Source organism: Tachypleus tridentatus, chromosome 6, assembly GCF_004210375.1.
Source record: "Tachypleus tridentatus isolate NWPU-2018 chromosome 6, ASM421037v1, whole genome shotgun sequence".
NCBI classification, from domain to species: domain Eukaryota; kingdom Metazoa; phylum Arthropoda; class Merostomata; order Xiphosura; family Limulidae; genus Tachypleus; species Tachypleus tridentatus.
In genome coordinates this window covers 169,019,132-169,035,206 of record NC_134830.1, presented here as the reverse complement: position 1 = coordinate 169,035,206, position 16,075 = coordinate 169,019,132, and the positions used below count along the sequence as shown (strand labels likewise).

Genomic DNA, 16,075 nt, shown 5'->3' with positions numbered 1-16,075 from the left:
TAGCTATCTTTCCACTAATCTATATACCATATCAAAATAGCATTTGAATCCCACTATTCAGTCAGACAAGGGTACTTCAACAGTTTCCTAAGTCTGCTGTTGACTTTCTACTAATTTATCGTTTCATAATGAGGGCAACAATTAACAGATCTTATGTAGAGTAGCGCGAAATTCAGAAACAGTAAACACAGTGTTGATATATTATTAATTAATATTTATATTTATTTCAATTCAATGAAAGTGAAATGGGATGGTCGTGGTCTAGTGGTTAGCATACTTAGCTGACAGACAAGAAGATTGAAGCTTCGATGAATAATATTCACTGGAAATGCTACTTTCAGCTTTTGGCCATTGTAACGATGATCGGTGATCCTGTTGTCATGCTAAAGTTAGTAGTTTTGGAGGCGTTATAATGTGACGGTGAATCCCACTCTTTGTTGGTAAAAGAATAGCCCAAAAGTTTGCGTAAGATGGTAATGAGTAGCTGCCTTCCACTGCTAAATTATGGACGGCTAGCACAGATAGCCCTCATGTAGCTTTGCGCGAAATTCAAACCAAACCAAACTATTGAAAGGTGAGTTCTTTTGTCAGTTATTATCAGTAAAATATTGTTGTTGTTTTTAAGTTAACAGATCGGAGCTGATGTAAATTGAATACCTCAAACCATTATTCTCCTCTGTATTCCACCCAATCCCATGAATTCGGTCTCAATGAATCGAAGAATGAGCGTTGAAAGTTATTCGATTTTCTTCCGACAGTAACATAAAATTGTATATTTCTGAATACCCAACAGATGGCACCACTTATGATTTTTTATTTTTTATTTTTTTTGACTATCGAAAGCTCACGTCAGTGGGTAATGGGAGTTCGTTGAAATTTTAAAATTAAAAGAAATAACTATTACCCTACACAATAAATGTAAGTGATTTGGATTTCACTTAATAGATTTGTTGTCAAACATGAAGTTGTTGGTTTGTTTGTCAACCTCCTAAAACATTGAAAAATTCAGTCAGATTAGAATAAATATATCATATTTTTACGAAAGTGTAAGGGAAGGAAATATAGCCTCCCAAAAGGGAATTTTATAATTACTATTAATATATATTCTTCTCACTGATGGCAAACAATGAGTTCAATAAATAGAGGATTTCATCTGTTTAGAAATCCCCATTTATTTTTCAATTCAATTCCCAGTTTAACTGTTTTATTTTTAAAAGGTTGATAAGTTAATGTCAAAACCTAATATAAAATATGTCATATCAAATTCAATTTTTATACAGAAAAACATGTACTAGAATGTACGATCGTGAGCGACTGGTACCAATACAAAACTGCATGATTTTGCAGGAAACTGTAACGTAAGTCGCTTTAGAAGTAGAACATACATTTAAAAGTCAGCGATTTATAAAGTTTGATTTTTATTCGTCACTAAAAGCATGACCAACCACTCTTTATCTTTCTGTTATTTTCTGACCAATTTTACTTTTCTCATTTTTCTTTTTGCAACTGCCTGCCGAAGCAGTAAATAATTTAAGCATTTTGAAATTATAAAAGTACCTTATTTAAACGTACATATAGATTGTACACGTTTTAAGAGGATTTTAGCCGAATGATTGTGTAAATCTGTCAGTTTTAAATCAGCTCCCTTCACGTTTCGAACGAACGATGTATCAATAACCGACAGATGGCAGCTACTATTTGTTCTGTGCTTTTGGTGAACAGTGTAGTACGCCAAATATAGCTCTTGATTGCGCTGCCAATCAACCCGTGATTGTTACAAAGAACTAAAGATGGAAGCTATATCGAGTATCGTCTGACTTCGCTGTAGAACTAGTCGTAATCCAGAGTCCACAGTGGAAGCAGAAAGTGAAATGCTCGTGCTTCTAAGCGCGAAAAATCAATAGAAGGCTCTTGCTGTGAACGACGTTCTAGGGCTCGTTGGGTAGGTGGGAGTGAGGGGGGGGTGAGTGACGCGTACACGTTCAGCAATCGTGGAGTTCCACGCTTAAAGTAGGTTTGTAACAGACTAAAATGAGTTTGTGTTCCGTTTAGTAAAGGCTCGAAACGAGTGTGTTTTACATACCTTTTTAGAGTTGAGGATATCAGAGATAAAACTATATACTTAACCATATACAGACATTTGTTAACGCAGTAAATTGTCTATCTTCCTCCCCACACAAAATATCGATTACAAGTAGATTAAGTGTTTTCAATAGCGTATTTATGTAGGGGCTAATAGGAGCTCACCCCCAGAGCCCATTTATAATTTTATTCTATGTAAAATTACATGGTATCTAAAGCCCACAAAAATTATTAGCGCCTGGGCCGATACAACCTTAAATCTGCCCCTGACTGTTTAAACAAACATTTTAAAAGGCGATGAGTGAAGTAATAAAATCCTGAAGTTCATCGTGCAAGTTACTGATTGACCAAAACGAAGAGTTCACAGTTGAAGAACACAGAATGGTTGAACAAATAAAAATCTAAGCAGATAGCGAGTTCAAAGTTGAAGAGCACAGAATGGTTGAATAAATAAAAATCTAAGCAGATAGCGAGTTCAAAGTTGAAGAGCACAGAATGGTTGAATAAATAAAAATCTAAGCAGATAGCGAGTTCAAAGTTGAAGGACACAATGGTTGAATAAATAAAAATCGAAGCTGCTAGCGAGTTCAAAGTTCTAAACAAAGACTGGTTGAATAAATAAAAATCTAAGCAGCTAGCGAGTTCGAAGTTCTAGTACAAAAACTGGTTGAATAAATAAAAATCTAGGCAGATGTCAAGTTCAAAGTTGAAGAACAGAAACTGGTTAAATAAATAAAATCCAGGCAGATGGCAAGTTCAAAGTTGAAGAACAAAGACTGGTTGAATAAATAAAAATCTAGGCAGATAACATCGCTATTCCCACGAAAAATTTAAAATGCGTTCTGAAGAAGTAACATAAGTGCAATATTACTGACTTTGAAAGACCATTTTAATTTCTACAGTTTTAGTAAAATAGGAGAAGTTTACACAGTTTTGTGAAAGGGAAATTTTGAGCGCGTTTTCAGTATATCAGTGAAAGTTCCTAATTTCATCTCATATTTTGTTTTATTTATTTATTTTACATATAGATGAATATATATGTTGTTTGTTCTCTGCTTTGATAGGTAAATACACAGACATTTTAATTCAGTAGGTGTACGTTTGTTTTGCGTGATTGTGTGCTACAAATGTTAACACGGACACTTCTTTTCTTTAGAGCGTAACATGTTCGTTGATGTTGTAATGACAACAAAAGGAGTAAAAAAGGGTGATTTCTTATCCCTGATCGTTGAAGTAAATCACGAGAACTGTAATTATTTTCGCGATTTATAGTCTGGGAGGTTTTGATGAACCAAACGTACACACGAGGTTAACGCTTTTCTATCCTCAACTCAAACGCGCGTGTGTGTTTTTCTTTTAGCAAAGCCACATCGAGCTATCTGCTGTGTCCACCGAGAGGAATCGAACCCCTGATTTTGGCCTTGTAAATTTGAAGACTTAACGCTGTCCCAGAGAGGGACTCGCAACGCCTGTCATTTTCTGTGAAGCATTTACGTGTATTTGTTAAATACCCACGTTGTTCGGTGCTCGAAAGGTACGTCACTAAAGTCTAATGATCGATATAAACTACCTGCACACAATACACTGCGCATTTCGAAATTAATTTCTCAGCACACTTATAAAAGTTTATCAACCTTTTATTTACTTAAAGTGAGAACATTTAAATGTGACACATTGTTTTCAAACGTTTTAGCTTTAATGATGAAAGGGAATTTCTAACTGTGCCTAAAGCTGTAGCCGGAGGACACAGCCTAGCTATTAATGCACAAGACTGTGGATCGGAGGACTCAAAGTTCCGTTCACAATTCGCCGCCAAATAATCTCCAAACTTTCCGTTGAGGGATTATGATTACAGCAGTAAATGTTACTAATCAGTTAAATACGGTCATTGCTTGTTTGTTTTGTTTTTGAATTTCGTGCAAAGCTACACGAGGGATATCTGCGCTAGTCGTCCCTAATTTAGCAGTGTAAGACCAGAGGGAAGGCAGCTAGCTGATCATCACTACCCACCGCCAACTCTGGGGCTACTCTTTTACCAACGAATAGTAAGACTAACCGTCGCATTATAACGCCCCATGGCTGAAAGGGTGAGCATGTTTGGTGCGACGGGGATTCGAACCCGCGTCCCTCAGATTACCAGTCGAACGCCTTAACCCACCTGGTCATGCTGGGCCTACGGTCACTGCACCTCCTTTGCACAACAATTCTAAATTAGGAATGGTTGTATTGAAATCTAAAGATCTTTTATAAGGCCTTTTAGCAACATGTTGTATAATGTTCCCTTCATGTTGAATATACCAGAACTGTTACAGCTATTGTTTTCTCACTTCATTTTAGTATTTTGGTGCTCTACGAGTGACTAACTAGTTCATCGGAATTACGAACGTGTAAGATGACACTGTAAATATCACATACAGTGTTGGTGTTTTTTGGTAGAATCGTTCTTGGTGATGCTAGTATGAAACTTCTTCCTTTAGAATACTTTAGTTATTCGTAGTATCTTCGAATGAAATTGATTAGGCACGTTTTTAAATCTGGTACTCGTTAAGTTTTTCCATTTCACTGATTGAGGAGGTAAATAATGGAATAAATAAATAGCAAACATGTATATATTATTGTACGGTTCTCAGAGCGTTAGGAAGTACGCCTGGCATGGGCGCTCGACTCGTGATCTGATGGTCACGGGTTCGAATCCCAGTCACATCAAAGATGCTCGCTCTTTCAGCCGTGAGGGCTTTATAATGTTACGGTCAATCCCACTGTTTTTTTGGTAAAAGGGTAGCCCAAGAATCAGCGATGGGTGATGATGACTAGTTGCCTTCCCTCTCGTCTTACACTGCTAAATTAGGGACGGCTAGCGCAGATATCCCTCGTGTAGCTTTGCGTGAAATTCGAAACAGTCAAACAAACAATTTCAGGAATAGTGAGAAAACACGTTAAACCATCTTTCCTTAACTTGTGGCTATTAAACTTGTTTCATTACAAAATCATTACAATACAAAACTGCGTTGTTGAAAGATGGCATTGTAGGCGAAGACGCCACAAAATAACGGTGATTGAAAATGTGAGAAGGTGTGTTGTATTTACATTTACATGGTGAGATGTTGACAGTTTCACGTTGATACTAAGATAGATTCATTCCTAACGGACATTAAAGGAGGAGAAAATGATACAATCAGCTCCTTTTTCTTGATCCCACTGATAGGACGCTAATTAATGTTGGCAGGCTAATTGACTCCCTGGCGGCTGTCTCTCGTAATTAACGCCTTCATGCTGAATGATGGACATAAGAGTTTGGTGCTCTTTTAAGTTGAACTATCGGTTCAAAACTGAAGAATACCGAATTAGAAGAAACAATCGGTATTTATACACTGTTACAAAGTATATTTTAAATATTTAATGTAAAAATGTAAAATTGTTGAAACGAGAGTGCGTTGTAATTACAAGTAATCCGATTGTGAAGTACTGAGTGAGAATTCGGTGAAATACTTAATAAGTGATTCAGTTGACTGTTTATAGCTAAAATCATCTTATCTCTTAAGTCAATCGATCGACTAGCAAGGACATTTTTGTACGTAAGTTTATTTGTAAATTAGGCTTACGATTGGAATCGGGATTTTTGTTCAAACGTTGTTTGTGAAATTAGGCCTACAACTTAAGCTTCAGCAAACGTTACAGAATGAATCAATTATTTCGTTATATTTACTTGGACGGAACTTGGCATTAATTTTATCAAGTAATTCAAAAGTACCCGCTCAACGTTATTACAATACCATGTATTCATTGCACACTTGATAACTGGATATATAAAGTAATACAGAGATTTAATTGAAACAAAAAAAATCAACTGGAGAAATGTTATTTTCAATGCTAAACCAAAATACATTCCATTACTTCAGTCTGAGGGAGAAAACAAACTAAAACACACAGTACGTAAAATCGAAAACTCTTTAATTATTTGTTGTAGTCCAATGTTCCATCACCAAAGACTATCCCAATGTCGTGAACAAAGAAAGAAGCTAACGTATATCACATCTTAGACTTAGACAAGGAAAACTAGCACACATGTAAACTATACAAAACATTCAATCTAGTGAAAGACACTGTTGTATAGCGGTAAGGAATGTTTTCTTGCAAATATTATTATAATTTTTCGTAATTTTCCCGAAAGGGGGCCGAAGGTCGCTTAGAGGAGTCATCTATTTCAATCACTCAAACCACTTTATTGTAGTGTTGTCTCTGAGTCGATCAATAGACACTAAAATAACGTTACGAAAGGGGCGCGTAACGTTGTAATTTTATATTGTGACGTCAGTATAACATGTGCATGTCATGAATCATGAGAAAAATTATACACTGTAAGTGAACTTCAAAAGCAGGAAATAAAAATATTTCTTGCTCTTAATTTTAATTTTATTTACTCTTGAAACAGAACCCTTCTAGGGAACCTACGGAAGTACATCTAGTTATTATGTTTCAAGCTTTTTGGTTAGGCCTCGATTATTATTTATTACTTGGAACAAGTGGCGCAAGAACCGGCATGGCCAGGTGGTTAAGGCATTTGACTCGTAATCCGAGGTTCGCGAGTTCGAATCCCCGTCACACCAAACATGCTGCCATTTCAACCGTGGGGGTGTTATAATGTGACGATCAATCCCACTATTCGTTGGTAAAAGAGTAGCCCAAGAGTTGGCGGTGGGTGGTGATGACTAGCTGCCTTCTCTAGTTTTACACTGCTAAATTAGGGATGGCTAGCGCAGGTAGCTCTAGTAGCTTTGCGCAAAATGCAAAACAAACAAGTGGCGCATCAGTACATTCTTTTGAAGAATGTCTTTACAGGTTTTTTTTCCCTTGTTACTTTGAGAGTATCTTTTGTCCGTCTTCAGTTCAAGTACATTTTTAAATTAACTTTTGCTTGTACCATGTACAATAATATTAAAACATTTTCTTTTTTGATGCTGTTAGTTTAATGAATCGTTGTTCACATTACTTTGTGTGCACAGTCATACAGATTGTGATTCTTCACTTATTTTAATTCCAGACTATTTCCTTTCTTTACTCCTAGACAGGTGGTTAGGGCGGTCGACTCGCAATCTGAGGGTCGCAGGTTCGAATTCCCATCCTACTAAACATGCTCGAACCTTCAGCCTTGAGGGACGTTATAAATTAGATCAATCCCACTATTCGTTGGTAAAACGTAGACCAAAGGTTGGCGGTGGGTGGTGATAACTAGCTGCCTCTCTCTAGTTTTAACTTGCTAAATTAAGGATGATGAGCACAGATAGCCATCTTGTAGTTTTGCGCGAAACTAAAACAAACAAACTTTTGTTGCTTCCGTTTTTCCCTGTTCCCCGAAAGTTAATACATTGACACTTGTTTTCACTGGGAATAATGTTTGCTCTTTTCCTTCTTTCACGAATAATGTCAGGACAGTTTTCTGTTATTATTTTGTCACCACTCTGGTGACAGAAAATCACATTTTGCATAGTTGATTACAAAACACAGTTGTTAGCCAGGTGTAACTTCTTCCTTCAAATGTGGACCAGTAAGTGAGTCCAATACACGAAATTTACTGTTTTAGAAATACTGTTATCAATTAGATAAGTTTTTCGTTTGGTTTGGTTTGATTTTTGGTAAGCTTTGTAATAAGTTTTTCTTTATAAAGGTACATGTATATATACTTTTCACTCGGTGTGATTTAAACTGTTGAGTTTACTATAATGTCTCTCTCGATCATACTTTTGTTCAATACAACCTCCAGATAAAGGATTAGTTCATTGCCTGAAAGAGACATTGTGCTATTGGACGATCTTTCAGTGACAGTGGAAGGGAAGGGAAAAATTACGCACGTTTAGTTTAACTTATCTGTAAGTGACTCAGCATTTCATTTAGCGCACTCTACTACCGTACGGCGGCGACAGTCGAGCTTGAAATAAGATACGTAATTTCTGTCTGTCCCACGCTGTCTCGAGGTCACATGACTGTTGTTTTTGTCCTGGTCACACTCTGTTTTGACTTGTTTACTTTGTATAAGACACGGGATTTCAGTCGCTTATGTTGCGACGCCACAGTTAAAAAAGTAGGACGTCAAATGTTACAGTTTTAACTTATTAACTGAATCAAACCTGTGTGCGAAAAATAATGCACCGTTTAAAGCGTACTCAAATGACAATGACTGTTTATGTAATAATAAATTACTAATGGTGAAAAATATTTCAAAATGGCCTTGTTTATATGTTGAACTTAGTTAGTGTTTTAGCTCTTTTAAGCTAATTACATTCCCTTCTACATATGTTTTGAAACATTGAATTAAGACTCAAAATGTTCGGCGTTATAACAACGAAACTTTTGCAAGCTGAACGAATACTGATTATTGTTGGTACTTTCGAAGTCGTGGCGCCATCCAGCGATCATTTATGTACTTCTTTAAAGCATGGCACTCGACAAAGATTAATAAAATATTTACACATCTGAATTATTTATACTCGTTAATTTCAAAATAATTTTGTTATATCAACTCTATACGTTCCCAGAGTGTTGTATGGTAGTCATATAAGTTTCGGCAAGCGAAGATGCTATTAATAATATTAGTGTAAATATTACCATTAAATAACGTAAAATATTATAATATTTTATAAACTGATAAATGGGCCAGGTGGTTCGGGCGCTCAAATCGTAAGGTGAAGGTTGCGGGTTCGAATCATAGTCAAACTCAACATGCTTGCCGTTTCAGCTGTGGGTGGCGTTAAAAAATTTGGTCAATCCCACCAAGAGTTGGCAGTGGGTGGTGATGACTAGCTACTTTCACTCTAGTCTTAAACTACTACATTAGGGACAAATAGCCCTCGTGTAGTTTTGTGTGAGATTCAAAAAAGATAATTAATAATTCTTTTTCAACATTGTTATTTTTAACTAAAAATGGCAACATAACAGATCAGAATTAGTAGATGACTGATCAAGGACATTCATCTAACACGAATCATTGAAAGTCAGAAAAATACTTAGATTTAACATTATAAACAACCTTTGGTGAAATAACCTATTGAGTTAGAAGCAACTTTTGAACATACACCCTAGTGCATATTAATTGAAACAAATGGTCATTTTACAATATTTTCAGCATGGCGGCCGGTGTAAGCTCGCTGGACCCGCTGATTTCCTTTAATAGTCATTTTTCACATAGATGGCGTCATTAGCTGTGTTTTGCAATACGGTCGATCTATTCTTGGGATATATGACAAAATTTTGAGGAGTATTACGTCATTCGAAATTGCGTAAGAAGGGCAAGGAGACCAGTCAAGAAATAGCTTCTTACCAAATCAATGAAGGAAAAACGGTGTCAATGGGGTCTGAAATACAAGAACTGGACGTAAGAACAATGGAGGAAGGTATTATTCAGTAACGAGACTCATTTCTTCATACAGGATCAAAGAAGTCTGCATGTTCGCAGATCTCCAGGTGAGGAACTTTGAGAATCTCACATCAATCAGTTTGTAAAACATCCCTTGAAGAAGATGTTTTGGGGCTTTTTCAGCTACTATGGCGTCGGAGGCTTACATATCGTAGAAGGTATGATACGAGGACCACAGTACATCGAAGTTTTGCAGAGAAGAGTCGTTCCAGAATTGAAAAGATTTCCAGATGAATCTGGCATTTTTCAGCAAGATCTGGCTCTGTGTCACACATCAAAACTTGGGAAGAATTTTATGACTACAACGCGAATAAAGGTGCTGGACTGGCTTGGAAACTCTGCGGACTTAAATCCTATTGAAAATCTTTGGGCGATTTGTAGAGAAAGACTTCGGGGAAAAGACTGTACTACGAAAGATAAGCTAATTGAGGCCATAATTGAGGTGTGGTACCGCGATATAAAAATTAGTAAAGATTGCAGTCAACTCGTGGACTCGATGTCAAAGCGGATTAATGATCTTCTGAAAAATAAAGGCGGTCATATCATGAATTAATTTGTGAGTAATTTTTGGATTCTCAGAAATAAAACGCAAAAAATTGAAAAAATCTTAATATTCCGTCTTGTTTCAATTAATTTGCACAAGGGTGTAAGATATTAGGTCAGTTTCAAAATATTTAAAAACATGAGAAGACTTTCAAGATACCTTGGTCGGTGAGCTACAAGGTTCCATTAATCAGCGTGCTTCCATAAATTCCAAAGTACCACTAGTTGGTGATCTTCAAGGTGCCATGAGATAGCGAGCTTCAAGATACTATGCTCAGTGAATTTCAATGTATCATTCATTAATCGGTGAACTTCCATGTACCATTAGTCAATAAACTTCAAAGTACCACTAATCGATAAGCTACAAGATACCATGGTCGATAAGCTTTTACTTTTAGTTCCTTACATAAAATAAATGACTACAATATATAAATGAGCTACAAAGATAGAAATTGTTTTAAACTGACATATGCGTAACTAGTTATACTATCAGTGTCTAGGCTAATGTTCATCCTGTCGCGTGTTGTAAACGTTGACCAAAATAATTCCTTTTTACACATTCTCAAGAGATAAATAGAAACGCTCTCAGAAGTAATTTGGATGTTAAATGCCAAGCTGAAAACATGGAGGTTACGGGACGTAAATAGAGGCAATAAAACTGCTATTTAGAGACGAAATAAGCATCTCTGGTGTTTCAACAATCCATGGACATGTACATTTTGAAAGTTTGAGATTTTTTTTCATTTACTTAATTTTAACTAAGAGGAACACAATCATGTGTTTAACCACAGAAAATAACAAAATTTGGATAACAAGTGCTATCGTATTAGTTCTATTTAGCAACTTCTTAAAAAAAAGCTAGAATTGTAACTAGAAATAAAGTAAACAAGGGAACTTTCACTGGAGTGGGCGTAAAAGGTCACAAAAACATATTAATGCCTCACATGTAAATAATATTTACGAAATACCTGACAACATTGCTATACAAGGAATAATTACCTGTAATATAAATGATTAAATAATGTAGATATTCTACTATAGGTTGATGTATAATATAAAATAACCTGGCTCCTGCATCAGTAACTGCGATGGGTGTAAATTTACACTAGATGGCGCTGTAGTATGAAAGTTTGTTGTTTTTTTAATTTTGCTCAAAGCTATACGAGGGCTATCTGCGCTATCCATCCCTAATTTAGAAGTGTAAAACTAGAGGGAAGGCAACTAGTCATCACCACCCACCGCCAACTCTTGGGCTACTCTTTTATTAACGAATAGTGGTATTAGCCATCAATTTATAACGCCCCCACGGCTGAAAGGGCGAGCATGTTTGGTGTGACGGGCAGTATAAAGGTATTATAATTACTTGATCAATAACCGTACGAGTGTTGCACATAATGTCTACTAGAAGACGTTTAATGCGAGTGTAATTCATCAAGGGAGGAATCTGTGTTATAGAGGTTTTATTATCCGCTACATTTTGTTATTATGTTCTCACGAAAACTGGTTATAAGTACAGCAGCTAAACTAGTACTATGTGTGTTGCTTCCTAGCCTACCTGATGAACCATGATATTCGACGAAAGTTATTGTTGGCACTAGATATAACGGATGTAATGTAGTTGGTGTAACATATTCTCCTTGGCTGGACGCAGTTTGCGGACCTCCGTTTCTCTACGGAATTAACAGTCCAGAGCAATAACTATCAACAAGTTAGTATACAGACCTCGAAAGGTTGATCTTTGTAATAAATCACCAATGGTGTTCATGTTTCTGTAACCCATCACCAAAATGTAGTCTGTTACTTAATGGTGTTAAAACTATATGGATTGGCCAAACAGCGTGTAGGAGAAAATCTTGTTCACAGACAACCCCACACTGGCTGATACTATGTGTTGGCCAAATCTAATACCAATTTCAAGGAGGAAAGACACTATGTGGAGGTGATGGCGTATTGGTGAGCGATTGCGCTGGCTTTTATGTATTATGGTGATTGTAATTGGATCTGTTATATCATACTAGAATAACACACGTTTATTACTGGATCTGTTATAGCACACTGACATAGTAAATGTTTATAACCAGGCTCATTATAGCACACTAAAATAATAAATATCCATAACACGATACATTATAGCACACTAAAATAGTAAACGTTTCTAACTGAATCCGTTAACGGAAAGTGCCCTAGCACACTCTAATTAAGGATGGCACGGTTGCTTGCATTAAAGCAATACAAAACTCATCTCGATTTTTTTCTACAGGTTATTATAAGCTAGATATGAAGAGCTACCTGGCCTGGTCGCTCTATCTCTGGTTTTTATGCCGCTTTTCAGCCATCCAGAGCGTCCTAAGGTCGAAAACAGAAGAACAGCCAAAATCGAGATTTCTTATTTTTGTTCAGCACCGTTTTCTACACAGTTTTGACATTATTTATAATTTAATTCTCATTTGATAGAGTAAACCAGTCTTCACGACCGTTGATTGCCTATTCTGTTATTATTCTATGCAAAATTTATTATGTTGTAGAATGCATTCTATGACTTACTATGCATTATACACTATTTTATAAAAAAGTAAACAATCAAATATAAGGGAAAAATTATCGCTAAATTAAAAATATATGCAGGTCTTCCTACTGACCTTCAACTCGACTCGCAATCCAAGGGTCGCGGGTTCGAATCCCTGTCGCACCAAACATGCTCGTCATTTCAGCCGAGGGGGCGTTATAATGTTACGTTCAATCCCACTATTCGTTGGTAAAAGAGTAGCCCAAGAATTGGCGATGGGTGGTGATGACTAGTTGCCTTCCCTCTTGTCTTATACTGCTAAATTTGAGACGGCTAGCGCAGATAGCCCTCGTATAGCTTCGCGCGAAATTCCAAAACAAACCCCTTACACTAGTACACACTGAAACAGTAAACTATTATAACTGGACGCGTTATAGTTCACTAAAATAGTAAACGTTTATAACGAGACCTGTTATAACATACTAAAGTAATAAATAATCAACAGTGCTTGATTAAACAAGGAAATAAATGAAGACACTAAACAGGTAGAACTTAAGTCTAGGATTGACAACAGTCGATAGTTATGGTTAGCCCTTACAGGTATTCATGAGGTTACGGTGTCGGGCTACGAGGGAGTACATTAACGCCTATTTGTGGAAGTAGGTATGGTTGCTAGAATAGCCAGCGCTGAACAAGGGCAGAACTAACTAACAATTCAGGCAAGGCGATGGGGCACACGCATGTCTGCCGCGCGTGGAACGAACTGTGTCCACGAGGCAGCTCATTGGTCTCACGAATTTATGCTGCTGGTGGCGATAGGCCAGCTTGTGGCTGAGACATGTCAGTAGCGGCGTGCTCTTAGTTTCGGAAGTGTCCGATGAACAAGTGTGCGAATTTTTTTGTCTCGTGGCAGCTCTTAGTAATTCAGTTTAGGACGTGAGGTTAAGTAACAGACACACTTATTTAATTAAACAGAGACGTGCGCTGTTTCAATTTGAGGTAGGTGGTTTTGATTTCGTTAATGTTACGACTTATATTCCTAAAAACCTGTCGTCACGTTAACGATTGACTTCTTACCAGGTCGTTTATGATGGGCCATAACTCAGATATAACAAGGTAGTTTCATATACTGTCGTTTATCAACTGAGATTTATGTTAGTCCTTGCACGTGGGTTTTCTCTTTGTCGCGAAATTTCTGCATGCGTATGGGGCCAATAAAATATTATGAACAATTGTTGTCACGTCACAGAGTTGGCACTCTGGTGGCGTGAAATATAAAACACTACGGCTTTAATTACTTTGTAAACTATAATTTAATATAATTTATACAAAGTAAGCATTACGAAGGACATTAAAATTATTTTGTGCAATATGAATTCATAGCACAAATAAACACATGAGAGAATGCATAAAAAACGATTCCATTAAAAAAAAAGCATTTGATTGGCTAATGGTCACATAACAACAACAACAAAAAATTGTCTTGACTTTACATGGAAAGTAAAATTCCTACATTACTGGTTTTTCACTGGCTAAACAAATAGAGCCAGAATTTTGTATCGTAAAACGTTACTATATTGTAGAACAACAATAAAAGTAACATTTTAAAATTAATTAATAACGTTGTAGACCTGGAGAGTCGATCTGAATCTAGAACCATTCCTTCCTCTTTTTAAGGTTCCCGCTAGTACAGCGGTAAGTCAATGGACTTACAACGCTAAAATCAGGGGTTCGATTCCTCTAAGTGTGTCCAAGAGATGTGGCTTTGCTCTAAGAATAAAAACGCACACACAAACACCTTCTTGTTAATTATTAGGTTTCATTATGATAATTTGCCTACTGGAAATGCATTTAATTTATACTGTCTAGTACTCTTTTATTTTCAGAGTCATGTCTATGAATTTTGTCAGATTTGTTGATGTTAGAATAGGCTGAGTGTCGATGATTTATTTGTTATTTTAGCCCCGTGTTGTTTTGTTCTGCGAAGTTATTGTTATTGAATTTACAGATAGTTGTGACCGACTATCCATCTTTTTGTGTTTGTGAAGAATGAAGTGGCTGTTTTTGTTCCGTAGAGTCGTGTTTGACCCTCAAGGAAGTTAGAAACACAACAGAATAAGACGCGGCATGATTGAACAGTCACACGAACCCTGAATGATTTGTAATCCAGCAGTTGCACGGAAAAGTTTATCGTATTTGTTACGTATATTGGCACTTTTTTCCCTGCCAATTTTTTTGAGAAGGCGATGCACCGCGGTGCTTTTGTGAATTTTATGGACCTGACCTTGAAGATTTTTCTAGTAAGTAAAGTAAGCGCGTGAGTGGATGACCAAAGACGTTATTATCATTGGCTCTGAAATGACGCTAACGTACTTTAAACATTTAAACATTTAGAATAACTCTATTATATAACGAAACCGTATTCGTTTTCGTAACCATGGAATTATAGCAGACGGAAAGGCATGTTGTTTTTAGACCTTTTGAAAGTATTTATATTAACTTGTTTTCTAAACAATGTTATCGAAATACACTATGTAAAAAATTTTTTACTTTTTCTTGTTCCTGGACAGAAAGTGTTGTTTCCCAATTGCTTGTGCCTAAAGTAAATGAAAAAGGCCTATTTTTCTCTGCTTTCGTGACCTGGAAGCGTATAACGAAAACATGATGAGAAACTATATTTGGGGGTTGATACGTGAAAGTGATTTACATTACAGTCGCAAATCTCGAAAAACTACTCACTTCTAAACATTTTTGTACAATTTTAGTACAAATACATGTAAATCTTGATTCATATGTTGATTTATTCAGACTTTATGTAAATGAAAATGTGCAAATTTGCCCGTTTTTACATAAACTATAATGGACATTTTCTGTACTTTTACAATATAAGCAATTAAGAAATAACACATACTATCCGGGAAATTTGTGTTACATAGTGATGTCGTTTACAATGTGTCACACAGGCTGAACCTTTATCACTGTAATTGCGAGATTTTTCATTTTCGATTCTGCCAGTTCGTGCTGCTTTGTTTTATATATGTGTGGTATTAATATACGAACTTGAGGCTTGCGCTGTATTCAATAATAGCTTTCATGACGCCTAAATCATTTTGTTTGTTTTAACTTCGCACAAAGCTACACGAGGGCTATCTGCTCTAGCCGTCCCTAATTTAGCAGTGTAAGACTAGAGGGAAGGCAGCTAGTCATCACCGCCCACCGCCAACTCTAAGACCACTCTTTTACCAAAGAATAGTGGGATTGACCATCACATTATAACGCTCCCACGACTGAAAGGGCGAGCATGTTCGGTGTGATGAGGATTCGAACCCGCGACACTTGGATTAGGAGTCCAGTGCCTTAACCACCTGGCCACGCTAGGCCAAATCATTTAGAAAAATGATGACCACCACATACCCTATTATTATTGTTCACCTTAAATAACGGTTGTGTTTTCAAATGCCAACGTATTTCTTTTAAAATTAAGATATATATCACAATGATATACGATGCAAATCGATATAGTTTTCTTAATG

The 16,075-nt window shown here is 36.5% G+C and overlaps 1 protein-coding gene across 4 annotated transcripts in view; it reads left to right on the top strand.

Moving 5' to 3' along the window:
* The window catches only part of LOC143254415 (zinc finger MIZ domain-containing protein 1-like), a 156,995-nt gene that overhangs the window by 74,548 nt on the left and 66,372 nt on the right, over positions 1–16,075 (top strand). The window contains exon 1 of one of the 4 annotated variants that reach the window (XM_076509541.1): positions 3,489–3,616. The exons of 2 other annotated variants lie outside the window; for them this stretch is intronic. The gene's annotated coding sequence lies outside the window, so the exon portion shown is untranslated. Of the gene's footprint in view, positions 1–3,488; positions 3,617–13,365; positions 13,542–16,075 lie in introns of those variants that run through there. One more of the 4 variants, XM_076509538.1, reaches the window with a different exon arrangement.